We start from the raw sequence: 22,304 nt of genomic DNA on the forward strand, positions 1-22,304 counted from the left end.
TGTCTCTTTCTGCTGGCTCATATTCATGAAATGAGGGTTTATTCTTTAAAAAAAAAAGAAGAAAGAAATATATGCTGACCAGTAATGTCAGTCTGATCCATCGTCAATAAAGTACCATGCAAGAACAATTAAAGAGTTGAGTTAATGTTTCACAAAATCAGGATAAACAAAAGCTAGCAGGATTCTTTCTTAGGCATATTTCTCTTCATATGTACCTTTGATTTAAAAATCACTCTCCGCTAGGTTTTTATTTCTTCAAGATTACCAGTTGGAAACTGACTTTCTTCTTATAATTATAATAAGATTGCTGGTACTATATGCATCATAGAATTGCAAGAATTAAGCAACAGAGTCCATGTAGAATGTTTGGCACAGAGCAAGCACTGAATAAATAGCAGTTATCATTCTTGTGGTCACTACTACCAGGACCTCCACCACCCCCACCATCTTCATCATTCTTGGTAAATGCTTACTCTCATGTTGTCTGTTAACTGCAGAGTCACTGACAGATAATGAGGAATAGCCAGTTAGGTCTCAGATCTCAGGAATTCAGGAAGCCCATAAACGTTGTGGATCAAGAAGGATTTGGTCTAGACTGCATGCTCTTTGTCTGTGAAGACAGTGCCTGCAGTCCCCACAGAATGATTACAAAACACTGCATTGCATTTAAGGCCTTGGCATTAAGAAACTATTCCTTGAAAGGTGTGGTCTTGTTGAGGTGTGAGAATAAAGTCATACTGAAAAAATATAGAAAAGTTACCATGTTTCATTAATTCTAAGATTCAGATCTTTTTTCGCATTTTGTTTTGCCTGAAATCAGTGTGCATTTTAAAGTCAATGTCATGTTATACTTCGACAGCATTTTTTCTTTTAACATAGATAATAATGCATCTTAAAATCATTGGCATTTTAGATTTGATGACATCTTACAAATGCTTAACCATGTGGTACTCACGAGAAGGGTAGTAAGAATCTAGAAAAAGAACAGGCAAGACCAGACCTTAGGAGGCAGTCGTGGGACTTGGGTGTAATCCGTGTATCTGACTGGGGTCAGTCAAACCCTCTGGCTTCACTGCCACTTTGCGGCTAATGTTTACATTCATCTGCTGTGCCATCCTAACTGCTTCTGTGTTATTTCAGGTCCAGGTTTCTCATCTGGATCAATTTGATAATCTCCCTCTGTCCTTCTTCTCTAACCTACCCTTTGAAATGCTCTAAGAGTCCTTTTAAAAACAGTCAGGTCTTGATACCACTGTCTTCAACAGCCTCTAAAAATTGGCCTCCCGTGATGGCACAGCACAAGTTGGAAGCATGACCTGGTCGCAGTCCTGAATCTGTCACATACTAGTCACATGTCCCTGGGCAAGGTTGTCAGCCTCTCTGAACTGGTTTTCCTAATTATAAGATTGGGGTGATAACAATTCTTTATCTCAGAAGATCATAATGTTTGCTATTTACCTTGCAAAGGGCTTGGTACATAGTAGGTGTTTAGTAAATATTAGTGTTCTTGCTTAACTCAGTTTCCTCATCTGCAAATTAGGGTTGATAATTTTTTCCCTGCTAACTTGGTCGGATTGCTCTGATGATTGATGGAAATAATTTACATGAAAGCATAAATTATTTTTATGCTTAAAATTATTACATTTTTAAGCTTTAAATTACTATTTTATAAACTATAAAATGCATTGTCAAATTAGGGATCATTTTTACCAAAGCATTCTAGGCCTTTAAGGAACTCATTCCAGGGTTTCTTTCCAGTTCAGTGTACTCCAGTCTATTCCAGTCACATACCTTCCTGTACATCCCCAGAATACGCCAGGTACTTTGACAAACTTTGTTCTGTATGTTTATGCTATAGGAATTTTACTCTTCACTATATTCTGTATCCACATCCAGTAACGTCCAGTTCAAATATCCTTACCTTTTCTGATTCTACTAGAAAAAAATTTGCTTTTTCCCATTTTCCCTCAGAAGCTGTAGGAGTTTGGCCTTCTTTTTAATGTTGATTTTATTCTGATTTATATATTAAAAAAATTTTTTTTTCATTTATTTTTGGCTGTGTTGGGTCTTTGTTGCTGCACGTAGGCCTTCTCTAGTTGCAGTGAGCAGGAGCTACTCTTCGTTGCAGTGCACGGGCTTCTCATTGCGGTGGCTTCTCTTGTTGTGGAGCACGGGCTCTAGGTGTATGGGCTTCAGTAGCTGTGGCACACGGGCTCCGTAGTTGTGGCTCGTGGGCTCTAGAGTGCAGGCTTAGTAGTTGTGGCCACAGGCTTAGTTGCTCCGCGGGATGTGGGATCTTCCCGGACCAGGGCTCGAACCCGTGTCCCCTGCGCCACCAGGGAAGCCCTCTTTTTATTTATATTGTATTAATTGTTTTGTCTGTTTTCTTGTCCACTAGAATGAAAGCTACTGAAAGGTAGGGACATGTCTAATTTAACAGAAATTGTGTAGAATATGTTGAATTGAACAAGGTACATGAAGGCAAGCACAAAGGCATTCTTGACAACGGGGTTAATGGCTGAAGAGGTAATGTACATGGAACTTGTAGAACCCAGTCGTGTTGACTGGAATGGCTGGAGTGTTTGGGAAAGTTGTGAGAAAGAAGTTTTGAAAGGTAGAGTAGCATCTGTTTATGGATGTCCCCAACACCAGCCAGAGAAGATGGAACTGTATCAAGACAACCATTTTCAATTGTTATTTACCAGCAGAATTTTCTTCTCACATTTTTACAACAAAACCCCAGTGTATACGAAAGAGAAAAATGGAGTTGCTTTGGTTGATAGAGACACTGGCTTCCCACCCTCCCTGCGAATCCTCTCCCCCATTAACATCATGTTTGCTCCTCAGCAGAACAGTTGGAGTTTCATGAAGCAAGGTTTGAAAATCAGTGTCTTACAGATTAGGTTGGTACCTTCTTGTGCAGGAGAATGACATGATGGGAATTACGCTTCACATCTGGTAGCAATGTGAAAGATAGATTGGAGAGGAGGTGTTTGATTTCCTTTTTAATTGCTTCATTTTCTTTCTGTACTACCTCAGAATAACTGCCAGTCTTCAAGGATTACCCTGTTGAACAGTTTTCCTACTGTGTGCTCTCTCAACTTCTTGCAGAGCTGTTGTCTCGGTTTTACTAATCTTCACACTGGTGACTGAGCTGAATGCCTAGATGTCTGACTTTACTAACTAAATCTTTCCCAGGCTGTCAAGACCTATCACTTCTGCTTATTTAGTGTACCTGTGCCACGTTTGGGAAGGTTTTTGTGTTTTTTTGTAGGCAATAATATTAGTTTTTAGCCCTGCTATAGCTTGTGCTTTGTTCCTGTCTTCTACTGCTTGTTCAAAAACATAGTTAAAATGGGCCCTTGGAAGATGATTGTATTGAATTATTGTATCCAGAATAATTATATACTAATTCAAAAGGAGATGAATACCCAAGTGATAGAATAAAATGAGTGATTAGTTAAGGTACAATGGGTTTTGCTTCTAGCAGGAAAAGTTTCCATCTATCTGGCTTCCCTCAGAGGACTGTATTCTAAACCTGAGTTTCCTCATACCTATATGTAGGTTATAAAATTAAAAAAACAAAACAAAACATTTATTTTTATTCTACTGGGGCAATATGGTCTTTTGGCTAAGACTTAGAAATTAAAAGCTTAATATATCTCTCTCTTGGTTGTATAGATATCTTACATCAAAGTAATTAGTAATTTGGAGATAAAAGATTAATTGTGTACCACCTAATAAGGAGGAATATAATTATCTAAGCCAGTTACAATCTTACACATTTTTCATTTAATACATGAATAAGTGGCTAATATAATTTCTTTTTCTGAGACATATTTTTTAAATGTTCAGATTTATCACTAATCTTTGGGTTTGATCATGCCTTTGGAAGGAATTAGTGTTTTCTTTATAGAATTAAAAGGTAAAATTTGTTGAGACAGTATAAGATAATTTAGAAAGAAATCAGTAATTTTTCCCATTTTTACTATTAAGTTATAAGCAGTTATTTTGAATGGTAGTATGAAAAGGTGTGTGTTTGTGTTTTAAGCAGGATGCTGTTAAGAAAAATAAATGAAGTGATTTTTCTGGAATCCTACATTATGGAGATCAGCTGATTCAGGAACAGGCATTTTCCTACCTACTACGAAGCTTTAAAGGTCAGAGAGTAGAAAGGTGTCTAGTCTGTTCAACCCCAGACCTACCAGAAAATTTATTTCCCAGCTTCCTTAATTCTTTTTTTTTTTTTTAAACATCCTTTTTGGAGTATAATTGCTTTACAATGGTGTGTTAGTTTCTGCTGTATAACAAAGTGAATCAGCTATACATATACATATATCCCCATATCTCTTCCCTCTTGTGCCTCCCTCCCACCCTCCCTATCCCGTCCCTCTAGGTGGTCACAAAGCACCAAGCTGATCTCCCTGTGCTATGCAGCTGCTTCCCACTAGCTATCCATTTTACATTTGGTATTGTATATATGTCCATGCCACTCTCTCACTTCATCCCAGCTTAATTCTTATTCTAATATAAAGCTAACATTTAATGAACTGTAACTGTGACCTGGGCATGTGCTAAATATTTTATGTATGTCATGTCATTTAGTCCTCAATAATATCTGAAGGGTAAGCTAGGTGCGGTTGTAATCATCTGCATTTTACAATGTAGAAACTGAGGCTTAGAAGTAAAGTAACTTGCCCAAGATGAGGTAGTTTGTAAATGGCAGAGGTAGCATTCAAACTCCTTGATGTCCGACTACAAAGTAATCTTCACATTGTGTGGTTTCCTGATGTTGCTTTTCTGGCCAACACTATGCATTATGCCTTGAGTCTATGAAAATGCATTAGAAGACTATGCCCATGTAATGTTTGTAACTGAATTGAGTATGCAAATCACACACTCTTGAAATAATTAGATGATGACTGTGTGATGGTTTATTTATACACTAGTTTGAGGTCATGTGTATCATGCTGTACGTATCACACTGCACCACACTTCCTTCTCCGTCTAAGTTTGAAGTACAAGTATTTGCCATCTGATGTGGGTTGTCTGGATGCTCATAATCAGTGAAATAATTCCTCTTCTTAAAAATTATTTTTAAAATATGTATTTTAGTGTTGAATAACAAGCTATTTTAAGGTAAAATCACCCTGGATCCAGATGTCTATTTAAATGCTGTGTTGTAGAGACAAGTAACTTACTTAACCAAATAATTCAGTGAACCTTCACTAAGAACCTAATATGGGCTAGGTACCATGCTGGATGTCAGGGACTGGCTATGTGGGGCAGTAAAAGAGAGATGGATTTGTAGGATAGTTACTGAGCTAAGCATAGGGCCTTGTACGTACAGAAAGTACTAAGAAATGTTTATTAACTGAAAGGAAGGCCAGAGTTGAAATTGTGGTCTATCTAAAATGGGCAAATTAGTTAGTGTTCTTAGTTTGTTTCTTCATCAGAAATAAAGGGTAATAAAATCCACATCAGAAGGATTGTTGTCAAGATTAAATGAGTTAATCAACAAAATGAAAAGACAGCCTACTGAATGGAAGAAAATATTTGCAAATTATATGACCGATAAGGGAATAATATTCAAGATATACAATAGCTCATACAACTCAACATCAAAAAAACAAACAACTTGATTAAAAAATGAGCAGGAGAAGTGAATAGACATTTTTCCAAAGAGGAAATGGAGATGGCCAACAGGCACGTGAGAAGATGCTCAACATCGCTAATCATGAGGGAAATGCAAGTCAAAACCACAATGAGAAATCACCTCACACTTGTCAAAATGGTTATAATTAAAAAGAACCCAAATAACAAATGCTGGCAAGGATGTGGAGAAAAGGGAACCCTTGTCATTCTTGGTGCAATGTAAATTGGTACAGCCACTGTGGAAAACAGTATGGAGGTTCCTCAAAAATCTAAAAATAAAACTACCATATGACCCAGCAGTTCTACTTCTGAGTATATATTCAAAACAAAAACACTAATTCGAAAAGATATATGCATACCAAAGTTCATAGCAGAATTATTTACATTTTCCAAGGTACAGAAGCAATCCTAAGTGGCCATCCACAGATGAATGGATAAAGAAGATGTGGTTAATGTACACAATAGAATACTACTCAGCCATAAAAAAAACCCCTAATTTTGCCATTTGTAGCAGCATGGATGAACTTTGGAAGACATTATGCTAAGTATTAAGTCGGACAGAGAACGACAAATACTGTATGATATCACTTATATTTGGAATCTAAAAAAATATAACAAACTAGTAAATGTAACAAAAAAGAAGCAGATTCACAAATAAAGAACAAACTAGTGGTTACCAGTGTTGGGGGGCTCAGTGTAGGGGTGGTGGAGTGGGAGGTATTGGTTTGGCCAAAGAGCTCGTTCAGGTTTTTCCATACAGTCTTTTGGAAGAACCCGAACGAACTTTTGGGCCAACCTAATACAAACTATTGGGTGTAAAATTGCTCAAGGATTTACTGTACAGCACAGGGAACATAGCCAATATTTTGTAATAACTGTAAATGGAAAGTAAACTTTAAAAATTAAATAAATAAATCAATTAAATAAAATGTTAAAAAAAATTTTTTTAAAAAGATTAAATGAGGTAAGATATGGAACTGTGTCCAGGAGTGTGTCTGACACATATCAGATGGTTAATAATTGTTAGTAAAATAGTGAAAAATAAAGAACACCTTTCCCTCTTCTCGAGGTGTGTCAAGGTTTAGGACAGGGGATTCTTATACATTATGAAGTTGGACTTTAGTTGTCATTTCCCTGTATTTGCTTTAAAGTTCTGTCTGAGCTTCACTAATAATCCAAAGGGATTTTGGACTCTAAGAAGAAAACACATGCAAACACACCCACACGCTCCCCCACTTCTTCCCTCATACTTAATTCTCCTTCTCTTGTTCACAAATTTATTGCTTAAACCCATGAAATACTTTTACATTTAGATGTCCTCTATAATAACAAAAAAACATGGGAAATGAGCAGAAGCAGCAGAATTGCATTATTAGATTAAAATTTGGATACAGAAAGAGATGTGTAGGCATTGAAAATTCAACAGCTTATTTTTTCCTCACTTCTACACATTTTATGGTTCTTATGAACAGATTTATTGCATTTTTTCCTCGTGATTGAAAATCGACAGAAGTAAAGCCTAGTGATGCCAAAGGGATGTGATGTATGTGTGACACAGGCTGCTGTTTGTGCCCATCTGCACAGAATGCCACATATTTTAAAGAACTTTTTCCTCTCTTTCTTAATAGGAAGAGAAAATGATCTGTTTTTCCTTTTAGACAACAGTAAACGGATTTGTTTTGGTCCCTATTGCTGTTTTTAAGAAGAATTGCTAGTGTGAAATATACTAAATGCAAAGCTGTGTTTTCACTTAAGTTCAATTCATATTTTAATAATGTGTTTTGTGCTTTGTCTATCTTTAGATTTAACCATTTAAAAATTTTGATTGCTAAACTGATCATTTTATACATAATTTTTTAAATCCCATAGGTCATTTGATGATGTTTTTTGATTTTATGGATGTCTTTGTTTGAAGATTATCATATCTTTAATGCTAAAAATGCCTCACGTTTTCTGAAATTGGATTTGAATCATCATGAAAGGATAGAATGCTGTGACTGTAAGGTGGCATTAAGAAGCCAGAAACACTTATTAAATTTAAACTGTTACTTTCAGGCACAGATTTTCAACCCTTTTAGAAATACTTTTGAGTTAAAATTGAAATGTCAAATAACATAAAATTTAAAATACATATTTGGTTCATTATTACTATCATATAGTATTAAATATTAAACATTAATTTATTTCATGCTGCTGGCAGGACACAATGATTCAGGGTTTAATGAAAAAAGTATTGTCTGCTTGATGACTTCCATGTCTTGTAATAGAACTGAGTGTTTATTTACTATGGATTAATAGGCTTTGTTCTGCTAGTACATACTTAAATATGATTTATAAGTCATGTATGAATATACTTATTTCAGACACACTCTATAACTGAAATCCACAAATTCTCTTTTTTGAAATATGCCTTTGTTTCTTCTGTGAAAGGAGTATTTATGAAAAGATGCCTCTGCCTTATACACTACATTGCTTACAGTAACCGAGTCCTCATTAAAACCAGTTGCTTTGTACCCAGTGATAGGTTTAATGTAGGTAGTAAAATCTGACTAAATGAATCTGAAAAGAAATCTGCTTTCAGTAAAGGAAATGAATCTAAAACAATAGAATGTACTACTTAGAGCAGAATTAAACAGAAATCTTTAACATAGAACAAATTTATTTCATTATATTTTGGAGTCAATGTAATTATACATATGATTTGTTCCTACCACTGAATGTATGACCTTGGGCAAGTTACTGATTTCTCTGTGCTTCAGTTTCTTTACATGAAAAATGGGTATAATAATAGTTCCTGCCTGATATAGTATACCTGGAATTGTGCCTGGCACTTAGCAAACACTGTGTAAGTGTTATCTTTTGTTATTGTGTGATATGTAGAGTAGGGTAAGGAAATGGGAATAAAGGATGAAACCCTTCAAAGTCAACTGAAATAGTACAGTGTCAAGGGCCCTTTTAGGGATGCAGGCTGGCTCTTGTTGCACTTGAGATGAGCTCCAATCACAAAGTGATAACATTCTATGGATGTGTCTTATATCTACAACCTACCTATAAATATCTCAAGGAAGGCACTACTATTTGCAGTCAGCTCAGGTTACTTTCTATTATGAGAAAAAAATTGTTTCTCTGTGAAGTTCCTTTCCCTCACCCCCAAACCTCAAATCCAGCAACACAATCCTCACCTCCAACTCAAATAGACTACCCACTCCCAACTCAAATAGACTACCCACTCCCAACTCAAATCTGTGTTGGTTCTACCTATTGATTTTCTTTGAATTAAGAAATCACATCTGAAACAAACTTCCAGAACTACATGTAGGGTGTCTTTAATTTTTAGAAGAGCTTAAAGTAGTTGGCATTCAGGTTTTCATTTTAGTTTATTGATCTCTTAAAGCTATTAACTATTATTCAAAGATGGCTACCTTTTTTGGTTTTTATTGAGGTATAAATGACATGCAACACTATATTCGCTTCAGGTGTACAACATAATGATTCAGTATTTGTGGGTATTGCAGATTATCACCACAATAAGTCTAGTTAACATCTGTCACTGTACATCCTTACAGACTTTTTCTTTATGAGAACTTTCAAGATTTTCTCTCTTAGCAACTTGCAAATACACAATACAGCATTACTAATTGTAGTCACCAGGCTGTTCATTACATCCCCTTGACTTATTTATATTATAACTGGAAGTTTGTACCTTTTGGCCCCCTTAACCCATTTTGTCGTCCCCCAACCCTCCACCTCTGGCAACCACCAATGTGTTCTCCGTATGTATGAGCTCAGTTGTTTTTTTCTTTTAAGATTCCACATATAAGTGAGATCATAAAATATTTATCTTTTTCTGTCTGATTTATTTCACTTAGCATAATGCTCTCAAGGTCCATCCCTGTTGTCTCAAATGGTAAGATTTCTTTCTTTTTCATGGCTGAATAACATTCCAATATATGTATGTGTAATTATTTATTCTCACCAACACTTGTTATTTCTTCTTCTTCTTTTTTTTTTTTTTGTGGTACACGGACCTCTCACTGTTGTGGCCTCTCCCGTTGCGGAGCACAGACTCCAGACGCACAGGTTCAGCGGCCATGGCTCACGGGCCCAGCCGCTCCATGGCATGTGGGATCTTCCTGGACCAGGGCACGAACCTGTGTCCCCTGCATCGGCAGGCAGACTTTCAACCACTGCGCCACCAGGGAAGCCCTATTCCTTGTCTTTTTGATAATAGTCATTCTGACAGGTGTGAGATATCTTTCTGTGGCTTTGATTTGTATTTCTCTCATAATTTGTGGTGTTGAGTACCTTTTCATGTGTCTGTTGGCCATCTCTGTCTGTTTACATCTTCTTTGGAAAAATGTATATTTGTATCCTCTGCCCATTTTTTAATTAGGTTGTTTGTTGTTTTACTGTTAAGTTGTTGGAGTCTTTATATATTTTGAATATTAACCCCTTATCTGATACATGATTTGCAAATATTGTCTCCCATATGGTAGGTTGCCTTTTCATTTTGTTCATGATTTTCTTTGCTGTGAAGTAGCTTTTTAGCTTGATGTGGTCCAGTTGTTTATTTTTGCTTTTGTTGCCTTTGCTTTTGGTGCCAGATGGCTGGCTGCCTTTTTAAAGTTTGATTTAGGACAGTTGTATTTACAGTCTAAAGTTTCATAGTCATCTTTAAAAGTATCTGTCAAAGTTACTTTTTTCTTATTTTGCTTGGTAAAATTATAAATGCATGAAAATAGCCTTAAGAAATGGAACTTCAATTGTAATTTAATTTCTGATTCCATTAGACACATGCTACCATTTTGTCAGTGTTACAACCCTATTGACTATTTCTGATGTTACCAGCGGGCTCCTTTTGGATTATTCAAGGTGTTATATAAGTGTAATGATGTCTTACTGGTTTTCTGTAAACTTATGTGTTTGGTCTGGTGAAGATTTATTTTTCAAAATAAAATATTCTCTTATGAAATTTGAACATTATATGTCTTTACACCTAGCTTATGAGAAAAATTATCTGCATTGCGTGCTGTAGTTTTGCAGTCACTGAAAGTAGTGTTCTGAACTTAGTTGCTTTTCTTTAAATAGACATTCCATGACAACCAGATTTCTCAAGAAATAGTTGAAGATGTGAGTATTGGACTATGAAAATGAAATTTCAAAGGAGTCACAGTAGACACAAGGTGAGGATAGATTAGATAGTATTGCCAAATTTGTAGAGAAGTGTTAGACTGGAGAATCAGTAGACTCAGTATACCATGTGAATATAGAGAAGTCCGTTTTTTAAATGTAGATTTCATAGCAAGAGTTTTTGAGACAATTTTGCAGCTGTGTTTCAAGAGAAAGAGAAAGGGGAAAGTAGAGTTGGTGGGAGAATGAAGAAAAAAAGGAGGATGGAAAGGAATGCGTTTGAATTTACCCTGCAAGCACTTAAAATTACTAGTGGACTCCATAATGGCACATTGCCACAAGCAACTCAGTTTGGAGGCAAGTTAACATGGACCAGATTTGACTACCTGGGGGAACTACTATCAGCAGAAAAGAGACAAAGTTTAACATAAAAAGGACAAAATCACTGATCTGAGGGGGAAGTAACTTGCAAGTTCATAGAATATCCTATTTAAGAAACAGTTGCCAAAGCATATATATTGCAGTGAAAGGTAAGGGCAATAGATTTAATGTGACCTTATATTATTAACTGATAAGGAAAACAAGTTTTCAAAGTACATAAACACACATGCACATGACACACAACACACACACACACACACAGACAGACTTTTTTTTAAAGGGGAAAGAGAAGCTGTATTTTGATGTTGCTTTAGATAAAAACTGTTTAATCATGCTGCACCATGATTCTCAAATATGACTTTAAATGAAGACTTTTACAGAACCTATCATTTTTTTCAAGTGCATTGAGGAAATTAAAACAACAACAACAACAACACTGCATAAGGGTCCATTCTGGGCACTTTTTCATGAATTAAAACCTGGGGAAAAATTCATGTAAATTTTATGTCTTTTCTACATCTTGTGTGGAATGTTGCATAACAATAATAGTGATATCATCCTATGTTTTGTTGCCCTTACAATTTTCACATCTTGTTCATGATCTCAGTTGATCCTCAGAAGAACACTGTGAAGCAGATAGATGGTTTCCTCATTCTTTAGATGAGGAAGGTGAGGCCAGATTGGTTACATGATTTGCCCAGAGATGTGGGTCTACAATCCAGGCTTTCGGAGCTTGAATGCAGAGCTATCACGTGAGGATTAGAACATAAGCACCAGAAGCCCAGGAGCAGCTTTGGTTTAGGAAAAGAAGTATTTAAATACTGATCAGTAGTTGATGGTGGAACAAATGACTCAGACTAAGCTTTATCAGGAAAACCGTGCAGAAGAAGCAGCCTTTGTGAACTAGTGAAAGCAGGCACTTAGATCTGAATTGAAGTTAAGTTTCCAGACTTAGAGAAATTAGTTTGTGTGTACTAATTGGCCTGATTTCGTCAAAATTACTTTCCAATAAAATATTGTCTCTGTAGAAGTTTTGAGTTGGAAAGAAGAGCAACTTTTGGATGAGACAGGAAGATTTTAAATCTTGTGAAATCTTTTCAAAATCCAAAATCAATGTGTCAGAGCCCAGCTTCTGTTTTGTGACCAGACTTTTTCTGTGTATATTACATTGGTTAGAGGGCATGATTTGATTATGTGGTCAGGGAACAGTCTGGGCAGAATCGTTAAATCATCAGTCTTTGTCTTACTGGCCCCAGCGTGGCTTTCTTGTGGTTATTTTTCAGTTTTATGAAACAGTTTACTCCCAAACACTTTCTCAGTGACTCAATGTCCTAATCTTTTACTTCAGAATTTGTTATCAAAAGAGGTACCCTCACTCCCTGATAACTATTTAAATTGAGACCCAAACCTTATGTCAAGAGAATGAATCTTCTTGCAATTTTGGGTTTCAGCAAATTGGCAGGAGGGATTTTGGCGATTAGGCAGAGTAAAAGCAGGAAAGGGTGTGTTCCCTTTGCTCATGAAAACAGTATAGTTCTGAGGTAGCATTTATCCATAGCAGCTACCTAACCTAGGTAATAATCATCCAGATTCTAGAATACCTGGATTCGTTTTTTTTTAAACATCTTATTTTTATTTTACTTTTTGGCCATGCCACGCAGCATGTGGGATCTTAGTTCCCTGACCAGGGATTGAACCCGCACTCCCTGCATTGGAAGCACAGAGTCTTAACTACTGGACTGCCAGGGAAGTCCCCCTGGATTCTTTTAGGAGGAAAAGACAAAAGACTACTAAAAATTTTCAAAGCAGACATTGTAACCCACTTGAATTTATCCCTGTGAAGAAAATAGGTGACACTTAGCTAGAAAATAAAAAGTGTTACAGTAGTTTTTGTTTTCTTTAAAAAGCCTTTTAAGGTCGTGTATTTAATCACAAGAAATGAAACTTGAGTTTTTAGCATTGTGCTTGTAACACATGAAGTTCGAGATCTGGGGCTCGAGATATTTTCTCCCAAGTTGCACAAGTACTTTGAAATGCCATAACCTGCTGGAGTCCAGCATCTGGCAATTTATTATACTGAGCAGCTAATTTTTCATTGCGGTTCCTCTGGGGGCTCAGTGCAAAGTCATACAACACAACTGACATAGCGGAGTAGCAGCCTGAATTCAGATCAGGAGCCAAGTGTATTTACAGCTCTATAACCTTCAAGCCTAATAAGGAAGTTGTTTTAGCATTTGGCCTATTAGTACATTTAGTGGTTGGATGTGCAATCTGGGTATTTGACATCTGTAACTAACCAAGACATATGCTGAATGTTATTTTCTCCATAAAAGCGTTTACTTATCTGAATAATTGGAATTCAGATGTCTTCATCCCTACTTCAGATACTATAATCATATTCAACAGTGTTGAATATTCAAAAATGTTGGAATCAGGCAAGTTGGGCTTGAATTTTGGCAGAAACACTGTGTCATTTGGATGGCTTCTCTATGCCTTAGTTTCCACATCTGTAAAATGAGGATGCTAAAAATAGCAACTTCATAGGGCTCTTGTGGGGATTAAATAAAAATTATAGTTATACTATTAATGCCTGTTATAAAGTGCCTAGTAAGTGCCATTTATTTCATTTGATAGAATTCATTTATGAATATGAAGCTTTTTTGATCATAACAAATATATAATATATAACATGAATAATTCACTCTTCATAAGTTATACTGGCTCTGAAGTAATATGGAGCATGGATTGAATTTCTCCACTTATGATAGTGACTCCACTTGGAAACCTCATTACTTGGTGCTCTTTCCACTATGACAGGAACCGTAGCTACTCAAATAGACTCAGTTGGACTGTCCAGTAGAAAAATGTATATTTGTATTCCAGGTAGGATCTCATTTGAATAACTAGAGCAATGTCCAATTCAATATAATAAGCACATTTATATTTATTCAATGTAAAGAATACCTTTGAACAATAAATTTTATAGACTATACTTAAAATTCTCTATTTTCCTTTATTTGTACATTATATGTAATAAGTATACTTGAATATCTTTATAATTTAAATGTTTTTTTTGAACAAACAGCATTGGTAATCATAATTGTAGGCTGGAGCTTATGAATTGGAGATGTACCGTTTTGGAAGTGCCATTGTTATCAAGGAAATCACCTTTTTTTCACTAAATCAATGGGACTTCTTCACGTTCCACATCTCCTAGCTAACTGGAGTCTTGGTCTTGGCCTCTTCTCCTTTGTTGGCAGCTGCCTGGTTCTTGGCATGTTCATTTTGGGTATACTGCTGTCAGCCTGGTACTACCCTGGGTGCTAACATCAAGAAGGTAATTTTATCAGGAAGAAATAAAAGTGCCTATTTACCCTCTGTAGTCCCCACCCAAACTCCATCTCAAGTGAGCATCACACCCTGATTTATTGTCTTTTTTTATTTTTATTTTTTAAGCTGTTGGAAAATAAATTCCTTTGATTTCATGTCATATTTCTCTCTTGGGTCAGAACATCTCGTCAACATTAATGCTCCAACTCAAATGAGAATGCTGTACTAGTGTGTAATTCATACTCTGCACAGGTGGTGACATGATCTTAAGAAGGTGAAGGCCCTAAATCCCTTAGGTTATTAAGTAGAAACCCTCCCATCCCCTAATTATTTAGCCATTTGTTGCCTGCATAGTGAAAAAGATTGCTCTTTAATTCAGTCTGGTCCCTTACATTTGATGAAAAGCTCATTACCCAGTTTTGTCATGGATGAAGCTGTATGTTTGACTCTTTTCTCATTTGTATACTAAATTGATAAGGGCAGCATAGTAACTTGGCTGTCACCTCCCACTCTCCAATTTCATTTTCTGGTAACCTCTCAGGCTTTGTCATCTCTTGAATTGCTTGTCCTTTTTTACATGCCATATCAGTGGTTGGTTCCCATGTGAACTGGGTCAGCCAGGCTCATGGCCACTGACTTCCCTGGAGTAAACCTTTGTTACAAATTATAGATCTTGTGATAACCACACATAATCAGAGGGAGAGATGGCCATTATTTCTCTTTTCTTCACAGTACAGTCCCAGTAATGAGTTCATTAGATGTAGGACTTCAGTATGTATAAATTTCCATATGTATGTCTGGCTAGAGAAAATTCTCATTCACAAATGTCCTTGACTTACAAAATAAATTAAGGTGTAATTATTTGTGATACAGGAGGATGCACCACAGTGTTCCTTTAAATCAGAAACCTTACTGAAACTTAGATGTTTCAGTCAATGAAGAGAAGGGAAAGGAGGGGGAGAAAAGGAAAGGGTAAAGGAAAGGGAAGTGTGAGCAGATCTACCGTACAGTATGGTATAACTGGGATCATCCCAGAGCTGCACAGCTCTAATCTGGCACACTTGAATTTTGGTTAAGAAGTGATGCAGGAAGATGGCGCCGAAGGCGAAGAAGGAAGTCCCTCCGCCTCCCAAAGCCGAAGCCAAAGCAAAGGCTTTGAAGGCCAAGAAAGCAGTGTTGAAAGGCGTACACAGCCACAAAAAAAAAAAAGAAGAAGATCCGGACGTCACCCACCTTCCAACGGCCCCAAACACTGCGGCTCAGGAGGCAGCCCAAATATCCTCGGAAGAGCGCCCCTAGGAGAAACAAGCTTGACCACTATGCCATCATCAAGTTCCCCCACACCACTGAGTCAGCCATAAAGAAAATAGAAGACAGCAACACACTGGTGTTCATTGTGGATGTCAAGGCCAACAAGCACCAAATTAAACAGGCTGTGAAGAAGCTCTATGACATTGACATGGCTAAGGTCAACACCCTGATCAGGCCTGATGGAGAGAAGAAGGCATATGTTCTACTGGCTCCTGACTATGATGCTTTGGATGCTGCCAACAAAATTGGGATCATCTAAACTGAGTCCAGCTGACTAATTCTAAATATAAAAGTTTTCACTATAAAAAAAAAAAAAGCGATGCAAGATATTTTTCTTTGCAGTCAAGATACATGCTGTAGGCTTAGTGGAACCAAAAGACCCTGTGTTCCTGGATCCATATTACATTAAAACTTGGCTCATAAACCAGACCTAAGTTCTGCCCTTTGGACTAACGGCTCACCTTGATCCAGCATTCAAGGCCTCGAGCAGTTCCTACCACATGACTTCACTCTCCTTCCTGTGCAGCCACAACCATTTCCCCAAGATAGTATGTTAATTAAGAGACTTGGTATTGAGTGTAACAGAAACCAACTCTGGCTAGCTTAGGTCAAAGGGGAATTAGTTGACAGAATCTTGGATTATTTCATGAGATCAAACAAATTCCTTGGTAGCCAAGTCAGAACTTGTGGACCTGCACATCCTCTGGAATGCTCCCTTAGATAACGACCACTCCAGCAGTGTCCTGTCTCTGAGTGTCTCTGTTTCAAACCTTTGTACCCTAGAATGGGAAACTCCTTGGACTGGTTTGGGTTAGGCATCAGTCAGCAGGGCCATATAGCTCAGAAATGAGCATTTGGTAAACGTTTCTAGAAAAGGGGAGATTGTTAAACTAAGTTATCCCATGACATGACTGCTCCATAATCCAGCTGCTGTCCAGTCTTCATCTCTGTATTTATGATGTTCTTTCTACTTGTCCCCTCTGCCAGGCAAAATCTTCTCAATGCAGTTCACGGTCTGCCTCCTTTGTGATGCCTTTTCTGACCATCTAGTCAGAATTACAGCATTCTCCTGCTTTCCCACAGCATATTACTAATGTCTTTGATTTAGCACACACCATTATTTTGTTCTTCTGATAAACTGAGATGTTGACTGCTACCAGACAATGATTTCACTTTCTTTCCAGCTGCTAGGAAAGCCAGGGCTAAGGTTTACACACAATTACTATGGCTTTCTTTAGTCAAAAAAAATTTTTAATATGATCTTTCTCTTCTCTTCCCCTTTACCACCTGGCTTTTGTCTTTGTCCTTGTGGTGGGATCCTTGATCTTATGGTACCTGCGGTTTTATTTCACAAGGAACATGAATAGTAACAGAAAAGACTGCATTTGTCACAAGTTCTTTTTTGGCGCCCTCGCAGTACCTGGAATAACTCTGACCACAGCTCTGCTCTCACCTTGGTCTGTCACAAACTATGCCCATTGTCCAAGGCTTTACCCAGCTGTCACCTCCTTTATTAAGCCTTTCCTTATCATCCCGATCCCACACCAGATGGCAGACATATAGACTTATTTTTCCCCTGACGATACTTTTATTCACACTTTACATAAAACTTAACACATATATTTGTCATTATTATTGTTGGTGTTTTTGTTAACATTTTTATTAGGGGTGGCTTAGGAAGGCTGATGGAAATTTGGAGAGGCGGGCTAAAATTTCCCAAGCCTTGGCAACCCCAGTACTGACTGGATTTTAGTTTTGATTCTGCCACTTGCTTCCTGGCTGATCTGGTCAGGGTCAAGTAATTCCCCTTCTCTGGGCTTCAAATAATTTCATTTTTCAAAATGTCTTTATTGAGTGATACAACTGCAAAGGTGATTATTAAAAGCCCCTGTAAACCTTTAAATATCTGTAGAACTAGAAGAAGAAGTGAGAGCAGCTCTGTAGCCTCCTAGACTTTTTTTCACATGAATATATGTAAACATCAAAGCATTTTAACCTAGATTATGTCATGCCGTCCATACCATATGGAAACTTAATTTATTTTATTCCCTTAAAAATATTGATTTCAGAAATACATTAGTATCTATCATTTGTTTTATCTGCTGCATTATAAAGAAGAACTATAGTCTAACAATCCCCTATTGATGAAAGTGCCCTTTAATTTTAAGCTTTTCTTAAAACTAGGAAAGTAATATATGCACATAGTTTTTTTAAAGTATAAAATGAAAAATTTCCTTCTTCCAACATCACTCTCTCTGAAAAAAAAAAAAAACAAACACTTCTAAAATGTATTATTTTTGTTCTTCTGATGGCTACCATCATAGTTTTAAATAATACGTTCCTACATTTCTTGATTTTTCTTATAGTATTATTTTAAATTGCCATAAACTATTAAATTCTTTTCCATAACTAGAACTCAGTCCTCTGTACTTTCTCATTAGTTGAGTTTAGGAGGCTAAAAAACCAATAGACATCATTTACAATATTCTAATTATATAAATATTATTAAGCATAGAACTAAGTATGGTGGCAAGGTGAACAGACCCACAGAAGAGGAAATGCCATTAATCCTGTCTTCTTTAAAGGAAAATATTCCAAGAATCAAGGTCAAGTGGATTCAATCTGCTGCTGTTGTTTCTGGCATCTCAAGTTATCTTTTTTCTTAGATTCTTTGTCATGTCATTTAAGTAACTCTCCAAATATTTATTTTTCATATAGGAATCGTGGATAGTATTAAATGGCTTATATCCATGCATATTTGAATATTTTTTTATTGTTGCCTTAATTAATAGATAGTTTTGACGACAAAAGATTTTGGGCTAAAGTTTTTTTCCCTGAGAACTTTGAAAATATTGCTCCATTATCTTCCAGAATCCAGTGTGGCTCGTGAGAAATGTAATTTTAGTGTAGTTCTTGTATCTTTTGCAACTTACTCTTTTCTCTCTGGGAGCATGTAGGGATACACACACACACACACACACACATTTTTTAATCCATGGAATTATAACTGAGAATAGTAATATCTGACTATTAGATTTTTTTTTTAATCTGACCCAACACATAGTGAGTTTTTTTCAATCTGAAGACTGGTATAGCTTTTATCAGCTTTGTGTAGGATTCTTCTATGATTTCATTTATTATCTTCTCCCCTTTGTTTTGACTATTATCTGCTTCTGAAAATCCTAATAAAAAGATCTTGATCTTCCTAGATGTTAACCTCAAAGTCTTATTTCCAAAATTATCCATTACTTAGTCTTTTTTCATACATATTCTGGGAGTTTTTCTGAACCTTACTTTCAAAGTCAGTCTTTGGCTATATTTATTCTATTAGTTTGTCCATATATTGAACTTTTTCTTTTTTAAATCATGGGGCAATTCCAAGGAAAAAGTTTAACTATTTCAATATTGTTTTGATTCCTACCTTGAAAATTTGGTGCAGAAAGAATTCTTAATTCATGGACAGAGAACACAACAGATTGAGTGTTAAGTCAGAAAGAAACATTTTCAAGGTTTAAAAATTTTTTTCCCTCTTATTTGGAGGTAAAAGGTGATTATTTTAAGGGTAAAAGCCAACTCACCTCTCAATCTAATGTGAAATACAACCTGAAATGTAGCCTATCGTCAATAAAAACTTTATACTGTCCATGCATACTTTTGGGTCGTATGCGTAATTTGGGTCAAATTTAAAACGTATGTCCAGGCAACCGCAGATTCAATCGACCACTGTTACAGATTTTGTCTAGCCTTGTGGTTTAGGAGAAGGATAATAATAGATAAAAAGGAAAATATATATTAAGAGAATCTCTGCTAAATTAGTTTCCATGTAAAAAATATTTTCTTATCATCTCTTATACACAGGAAACATTAACACAAAACACCTCCCTCCTTTATTTTATTGAACTCTAAAATACGCTATAAAAGGGGTTAGCTACAGTTCACGAATCAGCTACTCATCACTCAACTCCCACACCTGAAAGAGTGCAAGGAACTTAAATGCAATTGCATTGCACTTTTCACTTTCTTGAGTGACCCCATTTAAAATGCACCTTGAGACTAGCTGCAGAGTAGAATTTTTAATTCTGAAGTGCTGACTCACTTCATTGGAGAGAATGAGACTTCCAATTTGTGAATCTGAAAGAAGTCCTGATTTTCTGGATCATTTTCCTCCATTCACTTTCAATAATGCTACCTTATAAATAGGATTTAATTCACGCTAAACAGCACACTGAAAGCACCAGTGGTAATAATTTATTTTCATATTTTTAAATGCCTTATTATTAATGGAAAGCCATCCGTGATATGCTCCACAGCTAACTCAATTTGACAGTGAAAGATGCTATGTTGGTCCGTAAAGGCAGATATAAAATATACACCATAAGAGCTGATCTTCTGCATATATAATCACATTCTTTGTGTTTCATATTTTTCCGTACTATAAAAAGGGACAGGAAGCACTACTAACACTGCTTTTACTGAATTTTTCCACAGTGTTTTCTGTTGCCTACTATAAACATTTAAACATCTATTTTTACTGTCTAGTTACAACAGTTTTCTGTACAGAAAAAATATTTCAGTTCTAATATGAATTGGGTTTATATGAACTCCATCTAAACATTATTCGTGAAATATTCTGAACGCATACAAAAATGATAGCTTAATGATCTTCAAAATGCTGAGGTTTCAGGGTTCTATAATTCTGCTATCAGACCAGGCAATGTGTTCATCTCTGTGTGGCAGCCTGCCTTTCAGGCATCATTAATGTTTTAGATTTTCATAAATTCTGCTATGGCCAAACAGACCAAGAACCTGGAATGTATAAAGTTGCTGAAGGAATTAAACAGCTACTAGCTTTTATTTTTTCCTTATGGTTTCATCTCCAAATAAAGTGAAACTTAAAAATTAGAATAAAGATTGGGAACAAAAATACTTTGGAACATGCTAAAGTATATACTTTCTACTATATTAAGAAAAGAGCAGACACTCAACACCCTCGGGATAATCCCCAGCCCCCAAAGGGGGAGAGAAGTGAAACATTTTATAAATGAAACATCTCATCAAAATAATAGCAACTTGTATCTAAGAGGTAAAAACTTGAGATTTAAAGTAGAAAATGTTTGAAAAATGTGATTCTGAGTAAGCCTTATGACATTTCTACACCACCCTTGAGTGGTGGTACTCATCCCCACTGAGAACCTTATTTCTCAGTATTGCAAAGGTGATTCTTTCATGGTCAGACTTTACTCTGAATGCTGTATGAAAAGTTACAGCTACAGTTTTTCCAACTCTGTAAGTGCAAGTTCAACCATGTAATCATAGATAACATAGAAGGCCAAGGTCTCAGTCAATTACTAATTTAACCATGTTTTCCTGCCCAGATATTCATTTGTTTTTGGTGATGGTAATAAGAAAATTTTTTAAATGTACTCATTTATTTGTTTTTCATTTGGTTGTTTAATCATATTTGTGCTCCAGTTTGTTCCATAGAGGGTTTGAGAAAGCCTACAGTAAAAGTGCATATGGTACATTAAAAATATCCAGGACAGGAAAACAAAATTTAAATAGGAAACCAAGACCAGAACAAACCCCAAGACACAAAGACTCAGGACCTTAAGTTAAGCAAATATTTTGTTCTTCTGATAAACTTCGATGTTGACTACAACCAAACAGTGATTTCACTTCCTTCCTTGGTGGGGAGCTCTGATAGGATGTGGCACTGCCATGAACCTGATGGGTGGAGATGGCTCCCTCTATATGTATATTTCCCCCAGAGCCTTGCTGTTGCCCATCTGAGGACCACAATTGTATTTAATTTACCTACATAGACATGTATGGTTATGTATCCCTAAGCAGACTATAAGTAACTTGAGAGCAGGGATTATATTTTATAATTCTGCATCTTCCTCAGTGAATAACACATTAGTAAGTATATAGGTAGGGCATTGTAATCTGGCTTGAAGACAATGTGTATTCATATTCCAGCAGAAATTGATAATGATTCTTCAATTTCAGTGAACTGGAAGGTGTTAAATATAGGATGATTAGGACAGAAACTAGTGTAGGGCTTATGACACTTTATTTTTTCCTAAAAAAATTTTTTTGTAGCAGTTTATCTTATTTCATTTTTTTATACAGCAGTTTCTTATTAGTTATCTATTTTATACATATTAGTGTATATATGTCAATCCCAATCTCCCAATTCACACCCCCCCCTTGCTTTCCCACCTTGGTGTCCATATGTTTCTTCTCTACATCTATGTCTCTGTTTCTGCCTTGCAAACTGGTTCATCTATACTGTTTTTCTAGATTCCACATATATGCGTTAATATACGATATTTGTTTTTCTCTTTCTGACTTAGTTCAGTCTATATGACAGACCCTAGGTCCATCCATGTCTCTACAAATGACCTAGTTTTGTTCCTTTTTATGGCTGAGTAATATTCCATTGCAAATATGTACCACATCTTTATTGCAGGATAATTGCTTTACAATGGTGTGTT

At 36.2% G+C, this 22,304-nt stretch overlaps 1 protein-coding gene and 1 pseudogene across 1 annotated transcript in view; both read left to right on the plus strand.

Annotated features, from left to right (window-relative positions):
* Positions 1 to 22,304, plus strand: part of SMYD3 (SET and MYND domain containing 3) — a 721,692-nt gene that overhangs the window by 259,379 nt on the left and 440,009 nt on the right. The gene's annotated exons all lie outside the window — the stretch shown is intronic.
* On the plus strand, positions 15,589 to 16,066 carry LOC132483119 (large ribosomal subunit protein uL23-like; annotated as a pseudogene).

Source organism: Mesoplodon densirostris, chromosome 2 (genome assembly GCF_025265405.1).
Source record: "Mesoplodon densirostris isolate mMesDen1 chromosome 2, mMesDen1 primary haplotype, whole genome shotgun sequence".
NCBI classification, from domain to species: domain Eukaryota; kingdom Metazoa; phylum Chordata; class Mammalia; order Artiodactyla; family Ziphiidae; genus Mesoplodon; species Mesoplodon densirostris.